Below are 6,000 nucleotides of genomic sequence, written 5' to 3' on the forward strand. Positions count from 1 at the left end.
AAATTCGGACCCAAGGTTCAGAGCAATTTCTTCTCAAATGGGTTTTTTTTGCGACTTCTGATAAGTCACAGAAAAAAAGTTATAGCGAAAATGCCACGATGACCTTCTTGGAGCAGCGAAACCCTAGAATCCAAAGCTCTGATACCAAATGTTATGAAACCAGCTCAAGAAAAGATAGAAAAGATAGATCAACGCCTTAGAATTCAGCCTCTTCGAGGGGGCAACCTCCTTTACATTACATAAATGAACAATTCTTGGATGATACAAATGACAAAACCTCCTTTCTATATATAGGAGTCTAGGGAGTCACAATATAATCCAGCCGACCTAACAATAATAATATAAAGCCACAAAAATAACAATAGAGGGATTCTATGGGGCACAGAAATAACAATATGGGGGTAATAGGGGCACAACAATATAAATAAGGGGTATAAGTACAATAGTAATGGGGTAATCACTAGTATTATGGGACCCAACAAACTAAGTGTCAAAATTACATCATGTTCAATCAATTACATCAAGAGAAGTAAAAAATTACATCACAAATCAAAACTAGTCAAACTGGTCGAATTTCTGAGCTGAAAGATGAAAAATTGGGCAAAAAATCTATATGCGCCGCGCTGATTTATATATGCGCCACACTACTTTTCTGCTGATTTTTAGGCACTTGGTGAAGTCCAAATTGAGCTTAGGTTGGCTTGTTGGAAAGACCTGCCTGTCTACTTTCCAACCCAAGTGGAATTTTCCAAATTGGTGTCCATTTGCCCCTCCAAAAATGTATTCTCCCAAGGTTGCTTCCTGTGTGTCAAAATAGGGGCAGTGAGGTCATTTTTTGCATGTTTTTTGACCTTTTGGGGACCCAGAACTTGCCCAAATTTCTTGTCCAAGTACCAAAATTCATGATTTCTCATGAAAAATCCAAAACTGCAAGCCATTTGTAATTTGGAGCTCCCAATCCTATGCGTCGCGCAAGGTGCGCGACGCATATAGGGAAAAAGCCTGTTTTTTAACACAAAAATTTCCAAAATGTCAAAAATTTCTCCAAATTTCTTGAAATTTGGACTGTAGGTCCCCCATCAAGTGCCATGCTCAGCCAAATAAGCTTCCGCCAAGACTTGGAGCTGATCATGTGTTTTGTGCCTCCTTAGTACCCTCCTGGTGTATGCAGTTTCAGTTGTAGAGTCATTGTCTTGGTCATATGATGTATCGGTGCCCGCCTCCATGATGTTGAAAGTCTATGCAAAGTGTATGTTTGATTTGTTGAAAATGAGAAATGAAGGCTTGATGTCTTTGTCTCCAAGTGCCAAATATGCCAAGGGAAATGAGGAGCTGTGAGGAATATGAAACAGTAGGTATAATGGAGTGAGGGTAAGGATATGGTTCAATCAATTGAAGCCTGCAATGTGAGGACAGTCACTTGATTGTGTTTTAGGAGTGTGAGGTTTGGGGATTTATGTATAGGAATAGGGTTTAGGGTTTGGGATTGTTGTATAGGGTTGGGAGATTGTTATAAGGGCTAGGGTTTTGGGGTTTTAGGATTTGAATGCAAAATGAGCTTGATGGGGGGTAGGAAATGAGGAAACAAAAGGGAAATGGGGAAGGGGAGAGTCCTTGGCGACCAAGCAATAATTCAAGGCCCCACAACAAATTTCCTTTGAATTTATTTTAAAGGGAGGGTTTAGATTCTTGTTTCAACGGCTATCACTCATAAACCACTCACACTTATCACCAAATTCAAAGCAACAGCAAGAATGAGGGCCTACCTGGCGAATTCATGCAAGGTATGGGTGAATTGGTGAAATTCCAAGCAAGTTTCAGGGCTTGAGGCTATATGCGCCGCGCACTCTATATGCGCCGCGCCAGTGTAAATTTACACTGGAAATTTTCTCCCTGTGCGCCGCGCTCTTTATATGCGCCGCGCCTTTTTCCAGGCGACTTTTGGAGGCCTTCCCGGTGTCCAAATTGGGTGTAGGATAGCTTTTTGGAAAGGTATTTGAGTCTAATTTCCAACCCAACTGGAATTTTTCAATTTGGATTTCATTTTCCCTGTCAAAAATCAAATCTCCCAAGACTGGTCAAAATGTGCCAAATGAGGCTGCCTCAAGGTAGAGTGCTGTTGCAGTCAACTTTTGAATGCCTTCCTCAACTCCAAATTGAGCTCATGATAGCTCATTGGAAATCTGTTTGTGTATCGTTACCACTTGATGCATCAAGAAAGTTATTTGGCCAACCTAGCTAGGAGAAAACTTGATTTTCCCAAGGTCACTTCAGAGGTGCATTCAATTCTCCTGAGGCAACGGTATTTTTGACATTTCTCTAAAACCATGACACTTGTGTAAAAAGTGAAGGAGGTTTTTCTTCCTTGGCCTGTTTCTGACAAAGAACTCTCTCAATTTTCCAAAATTCATCTTTTATTTCTCAGAAACATCATTTGAGTGAAACCTATCCCGATGTGCGGAACAAGGGAATTGTCGAAATGAAGCGAAATGAAGGGGATAAGGGGATTCTAAATTCTTGATTAAATTTTTGGAAGTAGGGAGGGATGTTAGGAAGCAGGGGAAAGTGGAATCTCAGAGATTGAGTGAGGGGAAGGGGTCCAAAAGGGCAAAACACAGGCCCAACCTAGAAAATTGCCAGGTTGTAGCAAGAAACTAGGGTTTGTGCGAAAATGAGGAATTTGGGGGATCTCAGTGATGGGAAGTGTTTAAGAAGGTACATGAAGGATAGGGGAAGGTGTATGAACATCTGGATACAAGTTTTGCTAATGATTTGACCATTCAAGATAAATTGCCTTCAAAACCCTAGGAGAGGGAAATGAACCTTGCCTAGGCGCAATTGAAGCATGAACAAGGTGTAAAATGACCCAATGGAACCTGACATGATGATGAAAACCCTCTGAATGATGATAGAATAAGCTAAATAGTGACATAGACTGACATTTGGGCAACTTTGAAAGGAGTGAAAGCAAACCCTAGACCTAATGCCTAGTGACCAAATTTTGCTTGAAGACTCATTGAAATGACAAAATTTGACCTTGACACTCTGAGATCACTTTGTAAGAGCATGTTTAATCACTGGAGGAAGGTTGGAAAGACTGATACTAACACCTACAAAGCTAAGGGGATTTGTGTCCCTTGTAGGTTGGTGAATACAAATATTGTAACAATAGATTGGTGCCTACAAAGAAACAACAATTAAAATAAGTTTTGTAGTTGTTCCCTTAAGGATTTCCATATATATCTTGTGTACTATGATTTGATCATGTTATTGCTATTTTATGATGCTTGAATGTTTTTAAACTAGTAAAACAATGTATTATATTGATTCATCCCCCCTTTAAGTATAGTTATGAATCCAACACCACTTGCAACCAATAGGCTTCCTACCATTAGGTAATTTTACCAAATCCAATGGATCATTCTTTTACAAAGAATCCATTCTTCATCCATGGCTTTCAACTAGAGTTTACTCTATGTTAAGTTAACAACCTCCTCGACTGACCTATGTTCATCATGAATGGTTGTTAACACAAAAGTAGATAGAAAATAAGGTGGGATATACCTTTTAGGTTCTTTCCTTACTTGATTAAACCTCCTTATAACTAGAGTATGTTCTTACACTTATTCGACTAATTAGTCAAATCATCTGAGTCACTTTCCTCTAACTTCAAGTCGAACTCTATATTTTGTTTTCCTTTCTCCTTTTCCAAAGTACCTTTAGAACTGGAAGTATACCTACCTCCTTGAATATCACATCTCAATTGTGAAATGTCTTCATTATCATTATATCCAACAACTTATATCCTTTCATTCGATTCTTTTAGCTAATGAAAATAATGTATTTTCCTTTAGAGCATGGAGAAATGTGTCACATCCAAAATATTTAAGATGTGCGAGTGATGGATTTACCAAATCATACTTCATGTGGATATTTTTTGACCAACATTGATGATGGAAACTTGTTGTAATCTAGCGAATAATATACATTGTTACCATTAGACAGTCATCAAGAAATTAAACATTAAGAATATAAATATACAAGACATACAATAATGAAGAGATAGAAAATATGCACAAAGATGTAATCTTTATTATGTATTGAACCAACCTCTTACATTGCTACATAGAAAATTATACATAAGATAATGATACAATTATATAGGTCTAACTATCAGACTGATTATGCTGCTTAAACTGTCATTAATTAACCTTACAATCACATTACAGACACCCAAATTGATTGGGGCTAGTCGGTAGGGCTGCCTAGCACTTTTTCCATCTGACTAGTTGGTCAAACCGACTAGCTCCTCCAACATCTCCCCCATACTTAAAGCTTTATTCGTCCCGAAGAAGGAGAGAGTAAAAATAAAACGAAAGGACAAAGCAAAAGGGAACTTTTACATGTGAAAGTAGATAGTTTCTAAAAGAAAGTATTACAATGAGTAAAATTTTAATTAAGACAAATGTTGGATCAATGCCCTGTGCCTCTGTTGCTACAATATAAACCTTAGAAGTTGGCTGAGCCGACTGGTTCATTGCTTGGTCTACTTCCTCTTCACGAGATTGATGTTTTGAAGTGGAAAAAAATGTTGAAACATTGGGTGTGTAGAAATGATGGGTAGGCCATTGGGGATGTGCTGAAGTTCAACGTGCTCACAATGGTGGAACCATGCCTGGGAAAGCAATATGGTAGATTACTGTAGAAAGCATCTGTAGGTGTGCATCAAAGATCAACCATTCTATAACCTCCACTCTATCCTTCACACTAGAGTCTATAAGATTAGTCAAATATTATACATTTTCTTCCACAAATGTGTGGTCTACTATCTTCTGGTTGAAAGGATTGACTCCTTCAATACTCACAACTTGTTGAAGAATTTGTTGCAGGAATTTAGACGCATTTGAAGCTTCATGCTAAGACTTGTTCCCTTCCCGTAACCACTGGCGGTATTATTGTAGGAGATATGAATAAGTATCCCTTTCTTGTTCTAGTTGAGTGTTAATTTCCTGCTAGGCTCTAAGATCTGAAGATTGTCTATCTGATAGATCTATGATAAGAATATTCTGAGCCCTTATCTTTGAATGAATAGAAGCCAGATAGGTAGTCCAATTATTTAATGTGGTAGTAATAACATCTCCTCTATCTAGTGTGGCTTCTGAAGTTTGTTTTGCTATTAAAAATTCACCATGGTATTTCTGTAGAGATTGTGTGAAGTTAGGATTTGTGACAATTGTTGGTAGGGTCTGTGACTTTGGCACTTGCACTTGAAGATGGACATTCTGCTTAATCATTTGGTCTACCATTTGCTGGAAAACGACGATATGATCCCAAATCTTGGTTGGAGTTGGTATGTTTAATTATATTACTACCTGGCTTTGACATGTCAGCCAAGTTTCCCTTTATCATTCCTGTAAATGTTGAAGCTTGTCGGTATCTTTCTTTCTCTTTTGCAACGACTTATTGGAAACTTTAATAGATTTTTCAATAACTTGGAAGAGTTGTTTATCTCTGGAAATTTTAATGTTAGAATATTTTGTAGTAATATCAATAGGCTTCTTTTTATCTCTAATTACTGGAATGGATGTTGTAGCTAGACGTTCTACCGTTGTTTGAGTAGTCGGGACATATTTGGTACCTAGATTGTTTTCAACTATTATGTTGATGGAATGTACTTCATTTGATTTTTCTTACTGGCGCTCAGTTGAAGTACCAGTGGTATGTTTATTGTAGTTTCTGATAATTTCGTCAGATTGAGTCCTCTTGGATGAATTATATTTGGAATTATGTTATGAACTATTCTGAATATTTTACTGATTTAGTTCTGACTGATTATCCTCTGATTAAGTGTGCTCCAAATAGTTTTGTTCCAACTGACCTTGTTCCGACTGATGTCTCTCATATTGTTCTCTGTCACATTGTTCTTCTTCTGACTGCTCTTCATCAAAATGCTCTTTTCTAGAATGTTCTTTATCAATTCACTCTTCTTCTAAGTATTCC

Source organism: Pinus tabuliformis, chromosome 8 (genome assembly GCF_031772625.1).
Source record: "Pinus tabuliformis cultivar Carrire ecotype Pingquan chromosome 8, CPIR1, whole genome shotgun sequence".
NCBI lineage: Eukaryota > Viridiplantae > Streptophyta > Pinopsida > Pinales > Pinaceae > Pinus > Pinus tabuliformis.